The 26,177-nt window shown below is 48.0% G+C and overlaps 1 protein-coding gene across 2 annotated transcripts in view; it reads right to left on the bottom strand.

The window, feature by feature from the left end:
* The window catches only part of ADD2 (adducin 2), a 115,880-nt gene that overhangs the window by 53,838 nt on the left and 35,865 nt on the right, over positions 1–26,177 (bottom strand). Inside the window, exons 1-2 of one of the 2 annotated variants that reach the window (XM_021087397.1) lie at positions 5,527–5,799; positions 1,438–1,555 (exon numbers count right to left, since the gene is read on the bottom strand). The gene's annotated coding sequence lies outside the window, so the exon portion shown is untranslated. Of the gene's footprint in view, positions 1–1,437; positions 1,556–5,526; positions 5,800–26,177 lie in introns of those variants that run through there. The other variant, XM_021087396.1, reaches the window with a different exon arrangement.

Here is a 26,177-nt window from a genome sequence, read left to right as displayed (position 1 = left end):
GTTTGATCCCTGGCCTTGCTCAGTGGGCTGGGGATCTGGCGTGAGCTGTGGGGTAGGTCACAGATGTGGCTCGGATCCTGCGTTGCTGTGGCTGTGGCGTAGGCCAGTGGCTACAGCTCCGATTAGACCCCTAGCCTGGGAACCTCCATGTGCCTCGGGTGCAGCCCTAGAAAAGGCAAAAAGCCAAAAAAAAAAAAAAAAAAAAAAAAAAAAGAAATCTCAATGGTAACAAACCCTACTAGTATCCATGAAGACATGGGTTTGATCCCTGGCCTCACTCAGTGGGTTAATCGGCATTGCTGTGGCTGTTGTGTAGGTCAGCAGCTGCAGCTCCAATTCCCCTAGTCCAGGAACTTCCATAGGCTACAGGTGCGGCTCTAAAAAAAAAAAAGAACAAAAAGCACTGGACACCGAGGCCTGAAGGAACGTCCTGGTTGGTGAGTGAGCACATTGCTGGGCTGGTGAGGAATCCCACAAGGAGGGCGCAGGGCAGCTCTTCTTTCCTTTGGCTGTTCCTGAGTTGGATCTTTTATAATAAAACTGTAATCACAGTTTCAGCACTTCTAGTGAGTTTGGCGAGTTATTCTAGGGAATTAACAAAACTGAAAGCGAGGTTGTGGGAACCCCCACATTTACCGTCAAGTCAGTCAGAAGTGCAGGTGGCCTCTGAAGTGAGGGGAAGCTCATCCATGATCTTGCCTTTTAGCTTATGTGCCCTTTAACTCAAGGTAGTGTCAGACTTAAGTTGGATTGAAGCACATCCAGTTGGTGTCGGAGAATTGGGGACGGAATGGCACCCGGCAACGTCTATTTGTGATTGATGTTCATTCCCAGGACCACTGTGTGAGGCAGACATTACTGTCTCAGCTTCATGGATAACGAAACTGAATCAGAGAGGTTAACTGACTTGCCCAAGATCACACAGATAACAGTGCATTAGAATTTCAACCAGGCCTGTCTATGGTCCCAGATCCTGAACTCTTCCACTCCAGTTGTCCCCAAAGAGCTGTTGGACTGCCACGTGAAAGAAGGATTGGGCTGATTCCTTAGAACCTTAGCGGCCAGAACCAGGAGACCAAGTGGTTGTTGCAGCAGGCAGATTCTAGCCGAGAGCGGGAGGGTGAACTTTCCACCAGCAGGAGTTGCTCGGTGACGAGAAGATGGGACAGCCTGCCTTGTTAGGTGGTGAGCTCTCTCCCTGGAGTCAGAAGGACTACAGGATGCTGGAGAGAAGCTTCTTTCTTGCTGGGGGCTGGACGAAGGACCTCTAAGGTCTTTCAGATGCCATGATAGCTCTTGAGGCATCAGGATCAGGGGAGTTCATGGCGTAGGCCTGAGGGTTCAGAAGCTCATCCTGATAAGACGGAGCCAACCAAAAAGTGTCTTTCACCACCCCACCCCACCTCCCATCCCCACCAAAAACTACCCACTAGTTACCAGGAGGGTGGACCAGCCTTGCCCCAGGCTGCCTCTTCTCAGCACTCAGCCTCCACACTGCACTCCACTCTGGGGATTGCTGACCGCAGCTATAGGATTTCAGACATCTGGGTGGAAACTGGAAAACACAAGCACGACAGATATCAGGGTGTTGTCCACACCACCATGACTCTTGCCCTGTTTTTGCAGCAGCTTTGGGTGCAGGTTTATTTTAAGGACTGCTGGGAAATTCTTAAAAATGAACTTAAGATGCATTTTTATTTGAAAAGCAAATTACATCTACAAAAAGGTAAAGAAGGCTTTATTATCATTATAGTTGGGATCAAAATTCCTTTCAAAGAGAGGAATTGGAAAATGCCTTTGCCAAGTGTTGGCCAGGGAAGCCCAGAAGAGAGAGGCTGCCACACACGGTGTTAAGAGGAGGACGCAGAACTCTGCGCAAGCCCAGAAGGGCATGAGCAAAGGGGGGTGGGCTGGGGGGCGGATCCCTTCCCGACCCCCCACCCCCCATACTTCACTAACACCTCCTAAACTCACAGATCCTGGTGTGACTTATTTTTGGATGCAGCCCAAAGAGGCAGGAGAAGCCTGAAGAATATCACACCCCGGGGGAATGGGAGGATATTGGAGTTGCCCCAGCCATGAATTGGTGGATTCAAGACAATTTTACCAAGAGTTTAAGGAGAAGAAAGGTTCCCAGCTGATGACTGGGTAACAGGTCATAAAGGACTACTGAAGGACAAATGTAAAGTTGATCATGTCTTACAAACAAGGGAGAGTTAACTAATCCCCAAATCCTGGAGGTCAAGGTCATCAAAGGGTTAATCATCAACATGCTTTAAAAAAGGACGAGTGATATTTATCTTTTTTTGGTCCCTCTCACTTAGGTGCTTATTGTTCACACCCAAGGGATGCTTGTCTCCCTCAGAGCATCCTCACCCCCACGCCCACCCCCACCACAGCTCTCTGCTAAGGTTTGGATTTTCAGAGTCTGAGCTATTTCTTGTGTCCACTGAGAGAATTAATCTTCTGTCCCCAGAAAGGACCTGTGTCCTTCATGTAAGAAGACAGAACATTTGTCCTGTGGATAAGTATACACTTGAACCCTGAATAATCCCTCCCCCCATCTCCATCCATGTTGCAATTCCACTATTAGAACTTTACTCCTTGGCTTATACTGTTATCCTCTGATTACAATGAAAATAGCCCCGAGAGGTATTGTAGGCAAAGAATTATTTTAAACATTCTCTTGTGTCCTCAAGCCTGCCAAATCTCTGACTGCAGAGTCAGGCTGGGCAGAGCCAGCATGGGTACCAGATCAGCAACTCTTTTTTTTTTTTTTTTTCTTTTTAGGGCTGCACCCGCACATATGGAAGTTCCCAGGCTAGGAGTCAAATCAGAGCTGCACATGCCAGCCGATGCCACAGCCACAGCCACACCAGATCTGAGCCTCGTCTGTGACCTACACCACAGCTCATGGCAATGCCAGATCCCTAACCCACTGAGAAAGGCCAGGGATCAAACCTGCGTCCTCATGGATACTAGTTGGGTTCATAACTTGCTAAACCACAGTGAGAACTCCCAGATCAGCAAGTCTTGATCAACAACCAGATCAACAAGAAAGAGGTCTGATGAAGGGTCCAGCACCTGGGGCACAGAGGTAGTCCTGGGTGTGCCTCGGGGGACCCTGGCCCAACAGACTCCTCTGAATCGTGCCTGCTGTGCTTTCAAGGCCCGATCATGATCCATTCCGTCTTCGGCTTCCCCAGCATGTGCTTCACCAGCCTAGCTGACCCCAGCTTCCAGCCACCCAGGCCTCAAGGGTAGAACTGAGAAGCCAGGGGTACCACCATTTAGTGAGCATGTCTGAACTTCCTGGGAGCCTGACACCCCTGGGCCACCAGTCCCTGCTCTTGGTGTGCAGCCAAGCTGACTGGGAGGCAGGAGGAGTTAGGCCCTGGGATCCCTAAATATCTCCCTACCCAGAATACCACGCCCTGAATCAGGCCAATGTCACTCCCATTCCTTTCACGGTATCTGACTAGTCTTCCCTCTCTCATACCCCCCCCCTCCACCGGCATCCAATCAGTAGCCAGAGAGACTGTTCTAAAACGGCAATCTGGGAGTTCCCATGGTGACAAAGTGGAAACGAACCCCACTAGAATCCATTAGGATGCAGGTTCACTCCCTGGCCTTGCTCAGTGGTTAGGGATCTGCATTGCCAAGAGTTGTGGTGTAGGTTGCAGACTCAGCTAGGAATCCGCATGGCTGTGGTGGAGGCTGGCAGCTGTAGCTCCAATTTGACCCCTAGCCTGGGAACTTCCATATGCCATGGGTGCAGCCCTGAAAAGCAGAAAAATAAAATAAAAAATAAATAGATGAAAATGCAAATCTGGCCCATGTCTGTCACTATCCTGCCTCCTCCCATGGGGCAGTATCCCTCCCCCTCTTTTCCCTAGTATCTGCTCCTCTAGCCAAAATTTAGTCAAATTTAGATTGTACTACCAAAGGGACAGCTATCCTTTTCATTCTTATCAAATGTAAAACTTTAAATTTGCTCTTGCAAACCAAATGCATGCTCCATGGTGGAAATTCAAACCCACTCATCCCTGACCAGGGGCACGGGGGACCATGCCTTTCTCTCTCTGGACACTCCCTTCCTCTCAAGGATGCTCCCTGCCGAATGAGGCCCCTCATGGCTGCTCCCCAAAGCACCGTGGGCCTCCCAGTGCCCAGCCCTGCCCTCCCTGCCTATCATTGGTGCTCTGGGGCTACTCCCAGGACCCAGAAGGCCCCCCTGCTTTGTCCTTGCTGGCCTCTGCCTGGAGCACTCTTTCCTCTTTGCCATCTCCTTTCAGCACAGGTTGCCCTCTCCTCCTGGAAGCCCCCCGAACTCCGGATCCTCAGGCTCTCCCATCACGGTCACCCTCCTCTTTCATTCCACTTCCAACCCAACAGCAACAACCTATTATCATGAGCTCCTAGCAGGCAGGGCCTGTATCTTTGCCATTTCTCTACCCCTTGTATTGCTATAGGGCCTGGTGCCAGGTAGGTGCTGAAGAAATGTTAATTGCATTAAAACTCAACTAAAGGGGAACTGGGAGGAGTTAGGATGGTTCAGCAAAGCAGCACCGTCCAGGTCCTGAGTTCCCAAAGATAAAGCCCTAGGGAAGCTTCATTTCAGAGTAAGGGGCCAAGTGATAATGGGGGGGGGGGGTACATGGCAGGCACCGGCTCTAAAATAACCTGTTCTTTTGTTATATAACCCAATGGCCAGGCAGGCCTGCTCTGGCAGACACGCTTCTGGACTCTTTTGAGGCAGAATTCCAGCAATTGATTACAATTGATTGACTGCAGCTCTAACAAATCCAACTCCACAATGGAACACCGATGGTGTGAGACGGAGGAGAAGGTACCACCACACACCCCGCTCAGCTCCGCAAAGCTCAGCCCCACCCCCGTCTCCAACTCTCTCACCACTTTTCTCTGGCACCCCCTCCCCTGCCCTACCCCGATACCCTCTAGCTCCCTCTGGGCATCTCCAGTTTGCATCCTCACACTTCTGACCCGCCTCCGCAAAGACTCTGCCGGGATTCACCTCCTAGGAGGGCAGCCGGGGATCACAAATCGTGAAAGATGCTCCCTGTCACTGGCCATTTTCTTCCCCGTCTACTGAAGCCCAGGTAGATGGAACCATTGGAGTATGAAATCGCATTTCTGGGGGTCATTCCATGAAGCTATAAAAGAAATGGAAGGTCTAGGAGAGGAGTAACAGATGCTCAAGTGGTCTGACTTTTTGGCAAAATCCCATTTAAGCCCCACGAGTGCGCACAAGGGAGGCAGGTGCCTGTCTCCTGCCTCTTCAGTGGAAAGAGTCCAGACAGGAACAGACAGTCTGTGTTGCCCATACCTGGAGCCCAACATAGAAAGATGCAGGAAGGGGTCCTTTCCCAGCTGCCCCCATGGCTGACACGGCTTCGGCTGCCCCGTGGGTGGTACCAACCTCTAAAGCCCCAGGCCCTGGCCCCAGACAAGGACAGCATGGCATTTGCTCCAAGCCTTAGACTTGAAGCCAGAGCCCAAACTCACCGATCCCTGAATGAATCTTCCAAAAGTGAGGGGGAAGCTGCTTAAGGCCTTGCTGTGGTTACTTTGCAGAGTAAATGGAGACCGTTGAGTAAGGGCCCCAACCACACCCGGCCTGGTGTGTTCAGATAGGGCGAAAGCTCATGCCCCCACGTGATGGGATTATGGCTGACGCTTATCATCAGCTTCTTCATGTACTTCTGAATGTTCCAAGGTTCTACAATAGCTATCCACTGCTGTGACCACGTAGGACAAAAATAGTTATAAAGAAAAATGGGAAATGCTCACGACTGGAATCCAGGAGGATGCGGGTTCAATCCCTGGCCCTGCTCAGTGGGTTAAGGATCTGGTGTGGCCGTCAGCTGTGGTGCAGGTCACAGATGTGGCTTGGATCCCAAGTTGCTGTGTCTGTGGCTTAGGCCGGCAGCTGAAGCTGATTCAACCCCTAACCTGGGAACCTCCATATGTTGCTGGCGTGGCCCTAAAAAGCAAAAAGAAAAAAAGACAGAAAAATGGGAAAGCTTCTCCTTCTGTCCATGTCTGAAAGCTCCCTTGGCTGGAAGAACCCTTTAACCCCCTTGACTGCTACAGGTCTAAGAAGGATGACATGATTCAATAAAAAAAAAAAAAATTGGGGCTGTTAAACCCAAACAGGTGTCAGTGCTGTGCCGAGCCCTTCTCATTAGCACTGAGGTCAAGGACCCATCACCCAAGTTTTCAGGTAAGGAAACTGAGGCTCAGAAAATGGAGTGACTTGATCAGGGCCGTGGAACTATTGGGGATCATCGCCTTACTGGAGGTACATAGAGAGATCATTACAATGCTGGGGGTGGGGGGAAGTCTCTAGTCCAGGCTCATGAACCATGGGCTTCCAGGGAGGTCCTGACTTCGAGGCTCCCACATGAGCTTTAACCCACTGGGCAGATGCCTCTGCACCAGTTGCAAAACCATGCGGACTTCATGCCTACAGTGAAGGGAAGGAAAGGGGGATTCGGGAAACCCTGGTGATGCAGAGAGAGTGCGGAACTAGCAGGATGGCTGGGCTCAGGCTTCAAAGACTCAGTCCCTTTCATGAAGAGATCAGTCATACTTGCATAATCTGTGGCTAAAAGCTCATCCAAAAGGCTAATTGAACTGACACATCCCCTGATTCCACACCTCAAGCTGTCCTAGAATCCAGTCATAGATACTTTTTTTTTTTTTTGTCTTTTGTCTTTTGTTGTTGTTGTTGTTGTTGCTATTTCTTGGGCCGCTCCCGCGGCATATGGAGATTCCCAGGCTAGGGGTCCAATCCGAGCTGTAGCCACCGGCCTACGCCAGAGCCACAGCAACGCGGGATCCGAGCCGCGTCTGCAACCTACACCACAGCTCACGGCAACGCCGGATCGTTAACCCACTGAGCAAGGGCAGGGACCGAACCCGCAACCTCATGGTTCCTATCGGATTCGTTAACCACTGCGCCACGACGGGAACTCCGACACTTTTTTTTTTGTTTGTTTGTTTTCTAGGGCCACACCCGCAGCATATGGAGGTTCCCAGGCTAGGGGTCCAATTGGAGTTGTAGCTGCCAGCCTACACCACAGCTCACGGCAATGCCGGATTCTTAACCCACTAAGCAAAGCCAGGGATTGAACCTGTGTCCTCATGGATGCTAGTCAGATTCATTAACCACTAAGCCACAACGGGAACTCCAATCACAGATTTCAAGCAGTCATCTTCTCTACCTTTTGCCTTCAGGCAAGACTCTACCTAAAAACCAATGGACCTATATTTTGAAAAGTCTCACCTTGGTCAAGTTCAAACATAAAACAGTTGATTCTGCTTTGGGGCCTAATCTGAGAGCATTTAGCCTTCCATAGGAAAATCAAGTGCACCCCATCAAATCATACGACAAAACTACCCCTGCCTCTAACCCCATCTCCAACCAAGAAATCCAGGGAATTGTTGGATGCTGTGTCCTTTTTTTTTTTTTTTTTTTTTCATTTTTATTTTTTATGTTGTGCCCTTTTATGTCTAATAGAATAAACCCTATCCTAGGCCACAGAGGTAGAAATAAATGTATAAATAAATAATGTTCTTTTAGCACATTAAGGTCAAAATTACTATGTGGGTTTTTTTTAATTGGATCTGTTGGGGTTTTTTCCTTCACTAATTGGGTGCAGGAGAAAATGATAAGAACATCTTGCATCTAGGACCAGAGGGGGGACCTGACACCATCCCTCCCCTCTCCATACTGAGGAAGCTGTGAAAATACACACCTTCAATGGGACTTGGGGCTTGCTGATTTGGGGAGGGTGAGGAGAAGAGTCAACAGGCCCAGAAAGAGAGGGTGGTGAGACCTGCAGAGAATATGCTAAAAGGAAGGAGGGTCTAAAGGTTCATGTGGGGAACGTTCTGGTCTCTGGAAGTCTATGTAGAGACAGCCTGAATCCTGCCTGAGCAATCAGGCTCACCATGTCACCTTGCATCAGGAACAAGAAGGGAAAAATAGGAGGCATATTGTTTGGCTTTTCACTCCTCTCTATGATCCTGTGTGCTTTGGATTTTATCATGAAGATAGCAGGGAAAGAACAATTTCAGCTGCTTTTGTATATCTCTCTGTGTGTGTCTGCATATCTATGTGTCAGAGACAATGCCATGTGCTCACCAAACTCACTTCCTTTTCTTCCTGGGCACCCATATTTCCCAGCTCTCTTCCCTCGGGATAGGGCCAGATGAAATGTAAGCCAATGAGTGTAGGCAGAAGTGACGTGTGTCACCTGTAACCAGGCAATTAAGAGCAGAGCTGCCTTCTCCACGCTCTCCTTCCTTGCCTCCCTCCTGGATGCAGAGGATCCAGTGGAAACTCTGGGATCCCTGGGGAGGATATAGCCACCAGATGGAAGGAGCTGGGATGTCGGGGAAGGCAGCCCACTGAGCATCTGATCAGAGAGTCTGAGGTTGTTGTTACAGCAGGTAGCCTACCCTGAAAAATATATTCACACATTTTCTTTAGCACATGGTAGCCCATTAGCTCTATGGTTACTGCTTCCATTCCACTTATTCAAGCATCTCCTTCAGGATCACCAATTATCCATATGTTGAATCGCTACTCTCTAATTTTTTTTTCATTTTTCCTCTCATTAGTTTTATTATTGACATTCTCCTTGCATTCTGTTTAATAATGCTTATCATTATTTCCAACCTCATTAATTTTTTTTACCTTTTTTCCATTTTTAAAGACTTATTGAAACATAGTTGATTTATAAGGTGGTGATCATTTCTGCCAACCCACAAAAAGGTTCAGTTTATATACACATACATTCTCTTCCGGAGTCTTTTCCCACATAGATTATTACAGCACATTAGGTAGAGTTGTCTGTGTTATATAGCAGGTCCCCATTGGCCAACTTCAGTAATTTTAATTCAGCAAAATTAATGTGAATTGTAATTCCAGTATTGAACCTTTTCTCTTTTGCATACTTTCCTTCTTTATCTCCATTTTCGCCTCAGATGTTTTCATCGTAGTCTCTTCTCTCCTATGACTGCCTTCTCCTATTTCTTGGAAGCCATGTCTTTGAAAACTATTTAAAGGATGCTAAATAGTTTTCTGACGTTTTTCTTCTGGTTCCTATGGCAGGTTATTATAAGAGGTAAGTACTTTTGAGTCTTCCAAATGATTTATTTTCCTCTGCAGTGTCTTTTCTCAAGATGCTTTTTGTTTTGTTTTGTTTTGTTTTTTGGTCTTTTCCAGGGCTGCACCCGCGGCATATGGAGATTCCCAGGCTAGGGGTCCAATCCGAGCTGTAGCCACCGGCCTACGCCAGAGCCACAGCAACACCAGATCCAAGCCGCATCTGCGACCTACACCACAGCTCACGGCAACGCCAGATCCTTAACCCACGAGCAAGGCCAGGGATCAAACCTGCAACCTCATGGTTCCCAGTCGGATTCATTAACCACTGAGCCACGACGGGAACTCCTCAAGATGCTTTTAATTGTCTTTCTTTTCCTTTATTCTCAAATAAGATGAAACCAAGTCCCCTAAGATATGGAGTTCTCTGGTGGGTCAGCGGGTTAAGAATTTGGCATTGTCACTGCTGTGGCTTGGGTCACTGCTTTGATCCCTGGCCCGGGGGGTTCCACACGCTGCTGGCAAGACAAAAGGAAGGAAGAGAGAAAGAAAGAAAGAGAGAAAGGGGAGTTCCCGTCGTGGCGCAGTGGTTAACGAATCCGACTAGGAACCATGAGGTTGCGGGTTCGGTCCCTGCCCTTGCTCAGTGGGTTAACGATCCGGCGTTGCCGTGAGCTGTGGTGTAGGTTGCAGACGCGGCTCGGATCCCGCGTTGTTGTGGCTCTGGCGTAGGCCGGTGGCTACAGCTCGGATTGGACCCCTAGCCTGGGAATCTCCATATGCCGCGGGAGCGGCCCAAGAAATAGCAACAGCAACAACAACAACAAAAAGACAAAAAGACAGGGAAAAAAAAAAAAAAAAAAAAAGGAATAACCAAAGCTGCCCAGGAAAAAGGAAAAAAAAAAAGAAAGAGAGAAAGGGAAGGAAAGGAAAGGAAAGGAAATCCCCAAGAACATATCTTTTAGCAAAAGGTGATCAGGAAACAACATGATTTCTGAAAATTAAATACAGTACATAATTAATAGTGATTATCACCTCCAGGCAATTTCTACACTAAGTTGACCACAAAAACTACCTTAATGATCAGAGATATAAAATGACAACTGTCAAGGAAACCAGCCTGACCCCACATCCAGGTTATAAAACGTGTACATTTAGAAAACTGAATGAAATTCAATCAAACTCATTTCTAGGTGGGTGATTATTCTATTAACATTGAAGAAACAAATATGTGAATCCACAAATCTTAAAAGTATGACCCTCCACTTCATAACTTCCTGAGAGTCTGTAACACTCTTGATACGATTTAGGGGCCGAGGAAATGCAAGGTCAACATCATGGCAACGATTTAAGGGCTGATACCGGTGACTCAGTCAGCCTACTCCTAGGGTGTCTCCTGCTTAGAGAAATGACACAGAGGCTGGTCACACAGGTCAGTGCAAGGAAAATCTTTGATTCAGGCCTCAGAAGTGAAGGCAGAGATATAAGCCCAGGTATTGATTTTATACTGAGAAATAAAAAACAGTGGCATCACTGCATTTCTTCAAATATAAGATATCCTCAATTCATTGACACATCATTATTTTATTTTATTTTAGTCTTTTTAGGGCCACACCTGCAGCCTATGGGGGTTCCCAGGCTAGGAGTAGAACCAGAGATATAGCTGCCAGCCTACACCACAGCAACAGCCATGCCAGATCCCAGTTGTGTCTGTGAACTACACCACAGCTCACGGCAATGCCAGATCCTTAACCCACTGAGCAAGGCCAGGGATCGAACCTGCGTCCTCATGGGTATTAGTCAGATTTGTTTCCCCTGAGCCAGGATGAGAATTCCTGACACATCGTTATTTTTTTTTTTTTAATTTTCCCACTGTACAGCAAGGGGGTCAGGTTATCCTTAGATGTATACATTGCAGTTACAGTTTTTTCCCTCACCCTTTCTTCTGTTGTGACATGAGTATCTAGACATAGTTCTCAATGCTATTCAGCAACATCGTTATTTTAAATATTGCTAAGAAAGGAAAACCACTGCTAGTTATAAGTCATCATTAATTGTAGGACACATCCCAATTTCAGAGGCGTTGGAATATGGGGGAAATGTGTGCCTTAGAAGTGATGAAGCATAGGAACTCGCTTTAGAGGTTACTATCATCAACTCTGAGACTGCCCTTCACATGCTGGTGGCAGGTCATCCACCAAATCAGGAAGCAAAGGAGTGAGGAGAACTGGGCTTTAGGAGGGCCCCTTGACATCCTGACTCGGGATTTATCAGCAGGTGAGGTTTGTCAGCTACCGGTCCTGCATCTGCTAGGTATGGTGTCCTGAGATTTACAACAGCAAGGCAGGCCGAACAGTGTACACCCATGTTTGGCTGAGAAGGCATCTTCACCTTCTGTGAAACAGGAACATAATATTATAAGATAGGACCAGACTAGGATGAGAAGGCCAAACTTAAAAAGACATCAAGATGACCCAAAAATAGAATTTCCCGTCGTGGCTCAGCAGTTAATGAATCTGACTAGCATCCATGAGGACACAGGTTCGCAGTGGGTTAAGGATCCGGCATTGCCATGAGCTGTGGTGTAGGTCACAGACACAGCTTGGATCCTGCGTTGCTGTGGCTGTGGCGTAGGACGGCAGCTATAGCTCCGATTCAACCCCTAGCCTGGGAATCTCCATATGCCACCCTAAAATAAATAAATAAATAAATAAATAAGATGAGACCAAAATGAAAATAGATCTGCTACCTGTATTTCTGATTCGCAGAGTCAATGAAAACCACCGAGTCTGGAAGTGTTCTTTCTCCAGCACATAGTAAGTGCTCCACTGATGCCAGTTTCCATCCTCTACATCCTTTCCAAGACCTTCCCAGATCTGCCACTGGGATCTGCCCTACATATTCCCAGTGTTGGGTGTAGAGAGATTTCAGGTAAGCAGAGGGAAAATCAAGAACTATTGTGGGGGCAACTAGAGATTCTCATACTAAGTGAAGTAAGTCAGAAAGAGAAAGAAAAATACCATATATCACTTATATGTAGAATCTCAAATATGGCACAAATGAACATATCCACAAAACAGAAACAGACTCATAGACAGAGAACAGACTTGTGGTTACCAAAGGGGAGGGAGGAGGGAGTGGGATGGCCTGGGAGTTTGGGGTTAATAGGTGCAAACATACATTTAGAATGTATAAGCAATGAGATCCTACTGTATAGCACAGGGAACTATATTCAATCTTCTGGGATAGACCATGATGGAAAAATAATATAAAAAAGAATACACACACACACGTATATACATATATATATGTGACTGAGAATATATATATGATTAAGAATATATATATGACTAAGAATATATATATATATATATATGACTGAGTCATTTTGCTGTACAGCAGAAATTGGCACAACATTGTAAATCAACTATAATAAAAAAAATTTGTTAACACCTCACGCCAGTCAGAATGGCTATCATTAATAAGTCCACAAATAGCAAATGCTGGAGAGGGTGTGGAGAAGAGGGAACCCTCTTGCACTGTTGGTGGGAATGTAAATTGGTACCACCACTATGGAAAACAGTATGGAGGTACCTTAGAAAACTATACATAGAACTAACATATGACCCAGCAACCCCACTCTTGGCATATATCCAGATAAAACTTGCCTTGAAAAAGACACATGCACCTGCATGTTCATTGCAGCACTATTCACCATAACCAAGACATGGAAACAACCTTAATGTCCATTGACAGATGAATGGATTAAGAAGATGTGGCATATAGACACAATGGAATACTACTCAGCCATAAAAAGAACAAAATAATGCCATTTGCAGCAACATGGATGGAGCTAGAGTCTCTCATACTAAGTGAAGTAAGAAAGAGAAAGACAAATACCATATGATATCACTTATATCTGGAATCTAATATATGGCACAAATGAACCTTTCGACAGAAAAGAAAATCATGGACTTGGAGAACAGACTTGTGGTTGCCAAGGAGGAGGGGGAAGGAATGGGATGGACTCAAATCTGGGGTTAATAGATGCAAACTATCACCTTTAGAATGGATAAGCAATGAGATCCTGCTGTGTAGCATTGGGAACCATATCCAGTCACTTATGATGGAGCATGATGGAGGATAATGTGAGAAAAAGAATGTATACATGTATGTGTGACTGGGTCACTGCTGTACAGTAGAAATTGACAGAACACTGTAAACCAGCTATAATGGAAAAAATAAAAATCATTAAAAGAATTTTTAAAGAGCTATTGTGGGGAGTGGGGATGGGGTAGGGTGGTAAATCACTCAATAGGAGTCCACAGCGATCTCATCACATTAAGAGCCCAGGGAGTTGTCTTTGTTATGCAGCACCATGGCTGAGATCTAGGCTCTGGAGAGCATTATGGACCCAGGATCGAATCCCAGCTCTCCATCTTTTCAGCTGCTACTCAATTTCTCAAAAACTCACTTTCTTCACCTGTGCACTGGAGGGAGGAACAGAACCTCCTTGGGAGATTACATGAGACAATTAATGTAGGCACCAGCTTTGCCCAGAGCCTGGTAGATAGAATAGCACTACTATTCAATCAGTCCTCATGTGGTCTATTGACAGTGTAACAATTCAATCTTTTTTTTTTTTTTTTTTTGTCTTTTGTTGTTGTTGCTGCTATTTCTTGGGCCGCTCCCGCGACATATGGAGGTTCCCAGGCTAGGGGTTGAATCGGAACTGTAGCCACCGGCCTACGCCAGAGGCACAGCAACGCAGGATCCGAGCCGCGTCTGCAACCTACACCACAGCTCACGGCAACGCCGGATCGTTAACCCACTGAGCAAGGGCAGGGACCGAACCCGCAACCTCATGGTTCCTAGTCGGATTCGTTAACCACTGCGCCACGACGGGAACTCCCAATTAAATCTTTAAATCATAGTCTGGCTTCTGTCTTGCCAACAAGCGTACATCTGGGCTGACTGCCCTATCAAATGTTCTCAAGGGAATGTCAAACCGAGCTTAATAAAATTAGGCAGGTTATGTCTGCTGCTGAATTTCTGTACTAAAGACACAAGTATCTTTGTCAATGCGAGTTCCCATTGTAGCTCAGTGGTAACGAACCTGACTAGTATCCATGAGGATGCTGGTTTGATCCTTGGCCTCGCTTAGTGGGTTAAGGATCTGGAGTTGCTGTGGCTGTGGTATAGGCCAGCAGCTGCAGCTCCGACTTGACCCCTAGCCTGGGAACTTCCATATTCTCTAAGTGCGGCCCTAAAACAAGAAGGAAAGAACGAAAGAAAGAAAGAAAGAAAGAAAGAAAGAAAGAAAGAAAGAAAGGAAAAGACACAAGTAGATATGGGACTGATACCCATTTTTAAATGGTGGGCTCCACTTTTCCATCTGAGCAGGTCATCTAGAGCTTCCACTGCTGATTACAATGCTGCTTGCATCACCGGTGAGAATGCCCGGACTGGGTGTGGGTTTTTCCAGCTGATTCTCTGACCCTCTTGTTCCGGCCATTTATCGCAGGTATAAAAGGCTGTGTCCAGTCATTGCCATGCTTGTGCCTTCAAAAGGCCTTCTGGCAATTCTTGGCAATTAACCTTGGAACTCAGGACAAAGGGGTGAGTCTCTCAGTGTGGGTCAAAAAGAAGGTGGCAAAGGATTACTAACCAAGGCAGAAAATCCTGGGGGGAGATGAAGGAAGGGGAGGTCCTGCTCTCAGCACTCAAAGCAAGGGCAGCTAAAGCAAATTAAATGAGGAATCACATGCTGGAATCACAAATGGCATGTGTTAGCCAAGTGATGCAACCACACTAAATACTCTTCTAAAGACCTTCCTTAATAATAAACACCCACGGAGTTCCCGTCGTGGCACAGTGGGTAACGAATCCGACTAGGAAACGTGAGGTTGCAGGTTCGATCCCTGGCCTTGCTCAGTGGTTAAGGATCTGGTGTTGCTGTGAGCTGTGGTGTGGGTCGCAGACATGGCTTGGATCCTACGTTGCTGTGGCTGTGGTGTAGGCTGGTGGCTACAGCTCCGATTTGACTCCTAGCCTGGGAACCTCCATATGCCGCTGGAGCAGCCCTAGAAATGGCAAAAAGACAAAAAAAATAATAATAATAATAATAATAATAATAATAATAAACACCCACAAGGCATTTAGCCATGGCCGGAAATACAGTCTCATGAAAACACATACATATACAGTGTTAAATGAAAAAGGTTTGAGAGTAGAATCTTTTTTTTTTTTTCTTTTTTTTAGTGCCTGCTATGCCCAGGACTGTGCTCAGCACTACCCTGCCATGATCTGCCATTCTAGAGCCCACGCTGCACTGTGGGCCAAGGGCCAGGGCAGATGTGTGGCCTTGGGCAAAAGTTCCTCCAGCACTGTGTGCTTCATTTCTTTATTTCTTTTTTTCTTTAAAAATTTTGCTTTAATTATTTCTCTTTTTTATGTTTAAAAGTTTTATTGATGCATGCTTGATTTACAATGTTGGGATAAATTCTGCTGGGCAACAAAGTGATTCAGTTACCCGCATACACGTACTGTGTGTGTGCTTTATTTCTAAACGGTGGCCATGGCAGTGCCTCTCTCATGAGAAATGTCTCACCTGGATTTCGGGGTGGCTTCTTCATGAGGGATTCAGAGTGTGGCTCAGCTGCCAGCTTCCTAATGAAAGCAGGCCCCTCTGCAGGGCACATAGGCCTCTGTCTCATCCTGTCCCCCACAAACACGCGCCGTGCACGTGGGCCTTCCAGAATTCAAGTCAGTTGTGCACTCCCTGGGCTGCTCCCTCTAGTGCACTGGGAGGTGGTCTGATGACATCCCCCCCTAGGGTCCTGGCCCCTCCTGAACTATCAGAATTTGCTTCTGGGTCCCCTTGATTTGCACCCCCCCGCCCCATCTCAGGGATGCAGGGCTCAGCTCTGTGCCCTCTAGAGAGCTGAGCATCCATCCTGGGTGGGTCGGTGGAGGGAGTCCCCACCAATCCCTGCCCCAAGTAATGTCCCCCGCTGTGGCTACACCTCTGCTCCTTAGACACAGATGGGAGGCACTGTGTTAGCCACTCACTGGTATGTAATGGTTCTCCATCTTCCATGCACCAACAGTTGGGGGTGCTCCAGCCTCCGCATACTGTAGGGTGGGAGCAGGAGAGTCCACACTGTTTTTTTGGGCTTCTTTGTGCCCAGCCCCCCTGAGAAGCAAGACAGAGGGCCCTGGTACCCTCTATCTCCTCCACCTTTTGAACCCTCCATAATTTCAGACGCATTATTACCGACGGTAAAGGGTACAGATTCTGGGTCAGTCTGCCTGGCTGGTATCCCAGGCTTGATTCTACTAGCTGTGAGAGCTTAGGTGATTCCTGAACTCCTCCTCCCTGCCTCAGTTTCCTCATCTGTAGTGTGGGAGTGGTAAATTTTGGTAGCGGCCCTGAGGGGTTGCGCAATCAAATGGAGTCATCCATGCAAAACATAGAGGACAACATCTGTCATAGAAAAGGCATTAACATGGCTGGTACTATTTGGCGGCATTCAGTAGTACAGGTAAGTCAGAATACCAGGCTGGACTGGTAGCTGGAGGCATGTTGCCTGGAATATTCCAAGGGGGGATCTGTAGTGGCTGGAAGAGTGGCCCCCTTCCCTCAAAAAGTAAGTCCATGTTCCAACTCAAGAACCTGCATTAAAAATGACCTTATTTGGAAAATGGATCTTTACCAATGTAATTAAATTAAGAATCTCTAGATGAAATCATCGTACTTTATCCTGGTGGGTCCTAAGTCCCGTCACAGCTGACCTTACAAGCCACATGAAGATGGATACAGAGATGGGAGTGATGTAGCCACAAGTCAGGGAACACCACGAGCCACCAGAAGCTGGATGAGGAAAGAAAAGATTCTCTCCTGGAACTTTGGAGGGAGGGAGAGCAGCCACCTGACACTTTGATTTCACACTTCCGGTCTCCCCAGCTGCCTCCCGCTTCTCCAACCCTAAAGGGCATATTCATTGCCTGAGGATCCTGCTCACCTACAGGTTCCAATTCAGACAGCAGATCCAGAGGGAGGCCCGAGAGACTCTGCATTTCTCAAAAGCTGCCGGATGAGGCTGGCGCTGCTGGTCCAGAGACCATGCTTTGAGGAGTGAGGGTGTAAGAGAATATTGTCATCGGCAGCACATGATAGCAACAGGGACCCCTGGGACAAAAAAAAGTGTGGAATTTGCAGATGCCATCAGCCACTGTGTGGGGCCACTGTGACAGTGGAGGAGGCCGGCTTTCAGCCACAGGATGAAGTGTGGATGCAAGTCATCGACCTCTGATGGTGCATCTCCCTGGGCTCTGTCAATGCTTCTAAATTGAACAGCAGCTCACTGGGGCAATGCTAATAGCTTCTGACTGCTCCAGTTCATCAGTCTCTAACAGGGTCAACCAAGAAGTGGTCTCATCCTTTTGGATGGAAAAAGAAAAACAAAGAAAACAAAAAAACACACACACCAGATTTCCTCATCCCTGGCTTACAAAGGGCCCAGAACCATTCCTGGGAGCATGGAAACTTGGATGACAGAACCCCAGTTTTCTAATTTCAGTGAACTTGATGGAGACCTCTACATCAGTACTTTTGCCTTAATGTTTTTATAGAAAAGGGCTTGGTCCACAAAGAAGACAAGAATGTGCCTCTAATGAAACATGAGCTCTTACTTAGGTGACTGGGTCCTGAGAAGCTCAGTTTGATAGACAAGAGAGGCTACTGCATGCAGGCCCCAGGATGAGGGTGGGAGTTGAGGAGCTTTACCCAATAAAAGAGCCTACGTTTAAAAACAAAAATAAGGAGTCCCCACTGTGGCACAGTGGGTTAAGAATCCGACTGCAGCAGCTCTGATCTCTGTAGCGGAGAGGGTTCGATCCACTGCCCAGTGCAGTGGGTTAAAAGGACCCAGCGCTGCCCTGAGGCTCGGATTCAATGCCTGGCCTCAGAACTTCCACATCCTGTGGGTGCAGCTGTAATAGAAAGAATAAAAATTTAAAAAACACAAAAACAAAAACAAGAAAGGCTGCTCCCCCAAGTCCAAAGTAGAAATGGGAAGAAGAATATACGCATGTTCCTTGGCCTGAAATCTCACTCCTTTCATTTCCCCACTCACTCATCTCTTTCTCCAGCGCCAGCTCTTTCAATCCAATCCACACCCATGGTTAAAAGTCTAAAATGCTTCCCTGAGACTATCCATGACGTCCTGTCCACAGCCAGACAGTCACCAGGCTTTGTACCACGTACCAACCCCAGTGGATCAGGAGATTCCTCTTACGAGAGCGCGAGTCCTCTGCATTCAGCTGATTGGCTTCCAGCGTGTGCCCGTGGGCTGAGGGCAGGGGGAGTGGCACCATGCCACCTCTTTCTGGACAGCAGGATAAGGTCACCTTGGCTTTCAAGCCGCTCAGGCTCAAGCCCCCGGCGTCATCTCCCTCTACAGGAAAGGCTCCCTCTACATGAAAGATCCAGCCCCAACCAACAGCCAGCCGGCCTTCCCACCCCCATACTGCGCACGCCTTCCTGCCTCTGCCAGGCTCTGGCTGGACCGCTTGTCTTCCCCTGGCCAAGGTCTTTCTATTCTCTCTCGTCTCAGCTCCCGGACCTGTCATTTGGCACCAAACTGGCAGCTTTCCTCGCTATGGCTCATCTCCATATATGAGTCAGGACATAAGTGACGAAGGCATGCGTGGCCTCTGTTCTCCCCCTCCCCCCAGGCCTCCCCTCCCTGAAAGTCAAGAGCCAGCTTCACCTCCGTGGTTCTTTGTGCTTCGTGATGCAGAATGGCCCTTCAAGGAAGCTGGTGGGTTTGAAGGCCTCACGCAACAGAGAAGTGTGGATTTGTAGGAAACTGTGCTGGGCGCTACCCACTCCCCATTTCTCCGTCAGGAAGTGCAAGACCGCGAGTTATTACAAAGGGCTTCCAGTTACTTAGTCCATCCTTGAGCCACCTCCAGGGACATGGCTGTGTGGGTACCCTCTTCCCGGCCTGGTGGAAGGGCCATGTCCTGCCATCGTCTGCCAGGGGCTGGGGTGGGTCCCAGAGGGCAGAGTTGGGAGGACCTGAAAACACACTAACCTCTCACTTTCCTGGTAAAGCGTCTCAAGCCCATGAGATAGAGCCTGTTAGCACCTCAGACTCCACAGCAGCTGATGCCTGTGTAAGCAGCTCTTCCTGAGCTGAAGTCAGAGCTAACACCACTGCCCCTACTTTGGGAAGAGGACGCCTTTGATGAGGGGCTGTGCGGTCAATCCAGCCAGACAGGCACTGGTTAAAGACACTCCGTGGAGTTCCCGTCATGGCTCAGCGGTAACAAATGCAACTAGCATCCATGAGGATGAGGGTTCGTCCCTGGCCTTGCTCAGTGGGGTAAGGATCTGGCATTGCTGTGGCTGTGGTGTGGGCCAGTAGCTGCAGCTCCAATTCATACCCTAGCCTGGGAACTTCCACATGCTGCAGGTGCAGCTATAAAAAAGACCAAAAAATTTTTTTAATAAAAATTAAAAAAATAAAAGAGCAGTGTGGTCTTATGGGCCTGGCTGTCCCACCAGCACACTCTTGAGGATACACTGAATTTCTTGGTCTCATTGAATGTCAGAGTTAAGGGGCACTTCGACAGCAACTTGGCCTTGGCTGCTTCCAGCCTATTTCTCAGCCTTCCCTGCGCAACCCAGCTGGCTTCCTGTTGGGTTGGAGGCAATAGGGGGCCCTGACCCAAGATGGGGGGATGCCAGAGCATTTCCTCTCTTGTTTTTTGCCTCAAGTGGCAATCCCTCCATGGCCCGAGCTCTCATCCCAGAGGTCCCCATGTTCCAGCTTCCACAGAGTGACCCTGGCCCCTGGGCTGGGATGACACCATCTCCTCCCCTATTCCCTCCAACCTGGAGGGAGAAGAGACTTCCTGCCTGGGCTAATCGCAGGGTTTCCTCCCTAAGCTCTGTCTGTTTCAGCACCTCCATTTCTTGGGTAAATATCCTGCATTCAATTCCTTCTGTTGAGATACTTGAAGCTTCTATTTTCCTGGTTAGACCCTGACCTATCCACAGCCCAACCCTTGCCTTCCACTTCATTAAACCAATGAAAACACTGAGGCCAAGCAGTTGGGATGCATCCAAAGAAAGACACACCAGTACATAGTCATCAGTTGCTGGACTGCGTTTTCAGGCTCTGTCCTCCTCATCTCTGCCGAATATAGCAGGGGATGCTTGCTTTTCACTTTTAAGCCCAAAGAGTCATGAGTCATTGGGATCAAGTGTGAAATATGTGACTTCTAAGAAACAACCACAGCCATAATTCTTTCACATTCTAAACATGCCCTCTGGACATAAGGGGCAGTTTAAACCTTCACTCTGAGAGATGGCAGCACATCCATTAGAGTAGCCTAGGAAGTGACTATGGCTAAGTCATGGCATGCTTCTTGTGCCTCAGTTCCTATATCTGAGGAAACAAAAGTGACACAAAACGACTATTTCCTTAAGCATTTAAACATTTCTCTTAATATATGCAGACCCATTTCAACTCCTCAGCTTTTTGGACCAGATGGTTTCTCAACTCTGGAAAGTAGGCTTCATTTAATAGTTATTTCAATATGCCATATATTTTAAATACACAGAGCTTCTGCTAATTAACACTTCATAATTTCTCCAGAGTCCCACAGCCAATCATTACCATTTGTAACTGGTGAAAGACAGTGTCAAGAAAATGAACCCTATTTCCCAAATGCAGCGCTGGGATAGTCTATGTGCAGTATCTCACCTCTTCCACCCCATGCAAATGGAGTGGTGGGAGAAGAGGCGTGTGAGCCCCTGGCATGGGATGATGGGTACATGTGAGCAGAGCACCGCCTCGGGTGTTTTGAACACTGATGTTCTTTAAAAGGACCGATGGGCCAAGGTTAATTACACAGATGCACCTGGGTCATTAAACAGCCACCTAAGAAGAAGATGCACACACAGTGCTTGTCTGAACAAGTCAGGCACAGGGCAAAACGAGCCCAGTCTGTGTGGGCCTGAGAGGCAGGGCAAACCAAGTCACAGGTGCAGAGTTGGGGCCAGGGGCACTCTGCCCCCAGATCTCACCAGGCTGCCCGAACATCCTCGCCCCACTCCTCTGTGTTTGAAGTTCCATTCTTGGAGGTTTATTTCCTACTATATCTCCTCCTTTTAAAGGCCAGCCCTCCTGGGATAGCTAATCAGATATTTGTTAACCCTTTCTAGATCACCGTGACTGAACAAGATGGCCTGCCCCCCAGAGCTTGGCAGACATCGGGGGCTCAGAGGTCAGGGAGCCCAAGGAGGATCTGGTGCACTTAAGGGAAAAGCTCTAGGAGGATTCCTTGTAACAGGGACCCTGAACCCCTGGGAGTGGAGGAAAGGGGGTACGTAGAAGTTGCTGAGTGAGGCACCTAAGAGGGAGGAGAGAGAGAAGGCCTGCTTACCCAAGGCTCGATCTAGAATAGGTTCTCACCCCCACACCCACTAGAGCTTCAGGATGCTGCTTCTTTGAAGGGAAGGAAAAGAGGTGAACAAAAGGCTGACAATGAAGCAGGGCTAAAAATAAAACTGTGTGTGATGGGAGCAAAGCCCATTATGTGGAACCATCTCACTTGAAAATCTAAAGAACTAGATCAGGTTTCCACCTGCCAGGAGACTGGAAGTTCTCAGAGGGAAGGGCCCTGTCTGATTTTGCTCCTCACTGTATCCCTGGCACCTCAGGCAGTGCCTGAAAGATGGGAGGTGCCCTACGGAAGTCGGGAATCGGTCACGTGAACGAAGTGGAGCAGACCAACACGCCAAAAGAACTCCTCAAGGGCTCCCCATCCCATGTCTGAAGGCCCCATGACCATTTATTTGCAGCTGCATCGTCTCTTGCTGGAGTTGGGGATGGGCCTCTGAGAAGAGGAAGACCCCTTCGCAAACCCCAACAAGATATATGCTGAGCTCTGCTGGTTTCCTGATGTCCCCCTGGGTCACTGCCTTCATTAGGCGGCATCTGCTAAACGGCCCACCTACCTGTCACCTCCAGCCGCTCAGCCATCTTCCTGCTGCCGCCCATGACAGGAGGCAGATACAGCTCCTACCAAGCTTACGTTTTCCTCAGCCAAACCTGTGGTTCAGTAGGCGGCGGGCTCTGCCTCAGCAGACAAGGGAAATTCTTTGGGGGTAGTTTCCACCCTTCATTTTCTCAGGCATCACAAGCAAAATAAAACCGCTAATGTCTGTTGGACCCAGTGCCCCAAGGTGATGTTTATGGTGGTCTTTTCTTTCTTTTTTTCTTTCTTTCCTTCTTCGTTCCTTCCTTCCTTTGTTCCTTCTTTCTTAAATTCTATTAGAGTATAGCTGACTTATAATGTTGTATTAGTTTCAGATGTACAGCAAAGTGAATCAGTTATATATATAAACATATCCATTCTTTTTTCCCATACAATAGCTTCCCATAAGAAGCTATTGAGGGAGTTCCCATTGTGGCTCAGTGGTTAATGAATCTGACTAGGAACCATGAGGTTGTGGGTTCGATCCCTGGCCTTGCTCAGTGGGTTGGGGATCCAGCGTTGCCATGAGCTGTGGTGTAGGTCACCAGACGTGGCTCGGATCCCACTTTGCTGTGACTCTGGTGTAGGCTGGTGTCTAGAGCTCAGATTTGTCCCCTAGCCCGGGAACCTCCATATGCTGTGGGAGCGGCCCAAGAAATGGCACAAAAAAAAAAAAAAAAAAAAAAAGAAGAAGAAGAAGCTATTGAGTAGATTTTCCTGTGCCTACAGTAGGTTCTTGTTAATCATCTATCTCACACAATAGTGTGTATATCTTATTCCTGCCCTCCCAATTCTTCCCTCCTCTTAACACTCACCTAGGGTAACCATTAGATTTGTTTCTGAAATCTGCGAGTTTGTTTCTGTTTTATAAATAACTTCTTTTGTACCATGTTGTAGTAGATTCAGAAAAAGAAGATGTGGTGCCTATAAACAATGGAAATATTAGTCAGCTGCAGAAAAGAATGAAATAATTCATTTGCAGCAACATGGTGGACTAGAGATTATCATACTGAGTGAAGTAAGTCAGAGAAAGACAAATATGATATTGATTGTATATGGCTATATTTTCAATTTTCCCCTCCCTTCAACGGGTTCAGAGGATTAAGCGGTACCAGCAGTAGCTGAGAACATGACCATGATTCTATGGGAAGGTAGAACAAAGTTAATGTCTTTTAACCAAATCATGAGGTAGTAAAAAAATAAATAGGTTAGGAGTTCCTATTGTGGCACAGTGGAAATGAACCCGACTAGTATCCATGAGGACGTGGGTTCAATCCCCGGCCTTGCTCAGTGGGTCGAGGATCTGGCATTGCCGTGAGCTGTGGTGTAGGCTGAAGACACAGCTCGGATCCTGCGCTGCTGTGACTGTGGTATAGGCCAGCAGCTGTAGCTCCGATTCAACCCCTAGCCTGGGAACTTCCATACACCACAGATGCAGCCCTAAAAAAAAAGTAAAATATAAATAAATAGGGTAAAGCCCATAGATCTTTACAATTTGCAAAACTCTTCTGTCAATCAATCAAAAACAGCACCGGATTTAGCCAGTGATACTCCTGCCCAAGGCCCGTCTCCAAACATCCAGATCCACACAGAAGCACCTGGCTCAGTGCAGGGCTCACAGTCAGCTCTCAATCAATTTCTGTGCAATCGAGAAACATTTGAACGCCATGGCTATCTGGCCCAATCAAGATCTATGTGTACGAAACAGAAAGCTTTCCCGACCCCTGGGTACCCTTGATGTGTACACGTACTGAGAAGCCAGGGCACTAAGTGGGCAGGCCTGAAGCTGCATCATGGGGCAAGAGCACTGGACAGACTCAAGAGACCAGAGGTCTGGTCCTGGATCTCCAACTAACGCACTCTGTGATGGACAGCAAGCCGTGTAACCTCTCTGGGCTTCAGTGTCCCCCACTGTAAAGGTGAGAGCGGGACAAAGCAGCCTCTGAAGTCCCTGCCAGGTCAGAGGTGCTCTTTTGAGCCTGTGATTAGAACAGAAGCTTGTGATTTGCTTGGTCCATGTGGGGCAAGGGCTGGGGTGGGACACACAGCCCCCGGGCTCGGGCTCACCCCCTCCCCAGCCATCCTCAGATGGCCCTCAGGGATGAGGGAAAGGGGGCCAGAGAGGAGGATCTCGTGTTGTCCAGAGTCAAATCAACAAGGTCCCAGGGGCCAGGGAGGCTGCCTCCGAACAAAGAACTCAGCCTCGGCAGAGCCCACTGTTTGCATGGGGGCGTTAGTGACTTTCCTTTGGGGAAGATGAAGGAAACAAAGGAACTTGTGGAGGGCTTTAGAATGCCACAGCTCACTGCCTGGCTCCTGAGGTAGGGGGATGGGCAGGAGCTAAATTTGAGCAAGAGGAAACAGTCACTGAAATGTCTCAGGGAAAGGTACTGGGTTCTGGCCCCCATCTATCTGTTCCTACATCTGTCTGGATCCGCTTCCCCTGCTAATTAATTCCCATCTTGTCACCATCACTCTTGGCACATAAGTCCAGCTCACAGTTTCCTGTCTATATTGCCCACCATTCAGGAAGTCCATGCCCTGCCATAGACACACACAAAAATAAAACACATTTGAACAAATTAGCTGCTTATAGAAGCTCAGGGTTCAAGGACCATCTTTGTTAGATCTGCCATAGGCTATAATACTGCCGAATCTTTTCTCTGGGTTTTTTTGGCAGCAGATGTTGCTTCTTGCAAGAGATGTGAAATCACTGCTGGCACACGTCTCCCCTGCGATCCACAGACTGCTTTTTAAAGAGGCTTTAATAATGCATAGGAAGGGAGGAGCGGTGCATGAATTAAAGACCAGGCCTTCTCCAAGACAAGACGTGTTGCTTGAAATCAGGCCTGGTGGGCAAAGCGAATGGACCCGCTTTTCAGCCAGAGTCCTCTGATCTGCATCAAGAATGAGGGTTTGGCTCCCCAAGCCTTTTCTGTGGATGCCATCTGACAAGAGCAGGTTTGAGCCAACATCAGCTTGTCAGGAGCTGATTTTCATTTCCTCCCAGTGTCCCAGCCACACAAATCGTTGTTAGCTGGAGAAGCAAGAAATGCTTTTCAATGAGCCTTCAAGAGTGCTAAGGGAGAGTGCATATTTGACTGACACCTGAAAACACGGTATCAAAAAGGATTTGCCGGTAAAATACGTCCAGGATCAGAGGCAACACCGTGGAAAGGGAGGGAAGATTCTATATCTGGCTTCCCAATGTGCAGATTACATAGCTGATGTCTCCGTGCCACCTGGGAAGTTTTTAATGCGGTTGATAATACAGTAAGAGTTGGTGAGTTTTCAGAAATGGGCAGCTACACTGATTAAGAAAGGATCGCCTTTCTTGTCCCCAAGTCTCCATGCTTTCCACACACACACACACACACACACACACACACGCACACACACACACATACACACACAGCCCATCCCCAGGAGCGGATGAGCAGACTTCATCCCTGTTGTCAAGGAAACCAGTCTGTTCTGAGCTCTAGATTTAGAAAGCCTGGGCCTGGCCTCGGCAGTGCCTTCTGCTCGCTTCTCCTGATGGGCCTGCCATCTCTTCCCCACCGAGGACACTGAGGACCCGTTCACAGAATTGCTAGCTTTGGCTGGTGGAGCAGGGGCTCCACTGACAGTCCAAAGCAACCAGCAGGCGGGTGTGCAGGCCACAGGGACAGATCAATAGGAAAAAAGATGAGTTTATTCATGTGTAAAGGGAGAGGACAATTGGCGGGGGCCAGGGCCGAGCACCAAGGGACTGACCCGTGTTACCAGGAATGGCCTAAGGAAGCAGGATGGGCCACCCAAAGCCAGCCCAGCACTTCCCCTCCAAAACATCCACCCCATGTTTCTTCAAACAGGAGGGTCACCCCACTGGTGTCCACCTCACACTCCACCCGAGGCAGGGAGTGGGACTAAGGAAAGCTGTTTGGGGTAGGGGGACTGGGTAAATGCTCCTGGAGCAGTGGGGGCATTTGAGAGTCCTGGGTAGGAT

The sequence above is a fragment of the Sus scrofa genome, chromosome 3, assembly GCF_000003025.6.
Source record: "Sus scrofa isolate TJ Tabasco breed Duroc chromosome 3, Sscrofa11.1, whole genome shotgun sequence".
Lineage (NCBI taxonomy): Eukaryota > Metazoa > Chordata > Mammalia > Artiodactyla > Suidae > Sus > Sus scrofa.
This window is presented reverse-complemented; position numbering and strand designations above follow the sequence as displayed.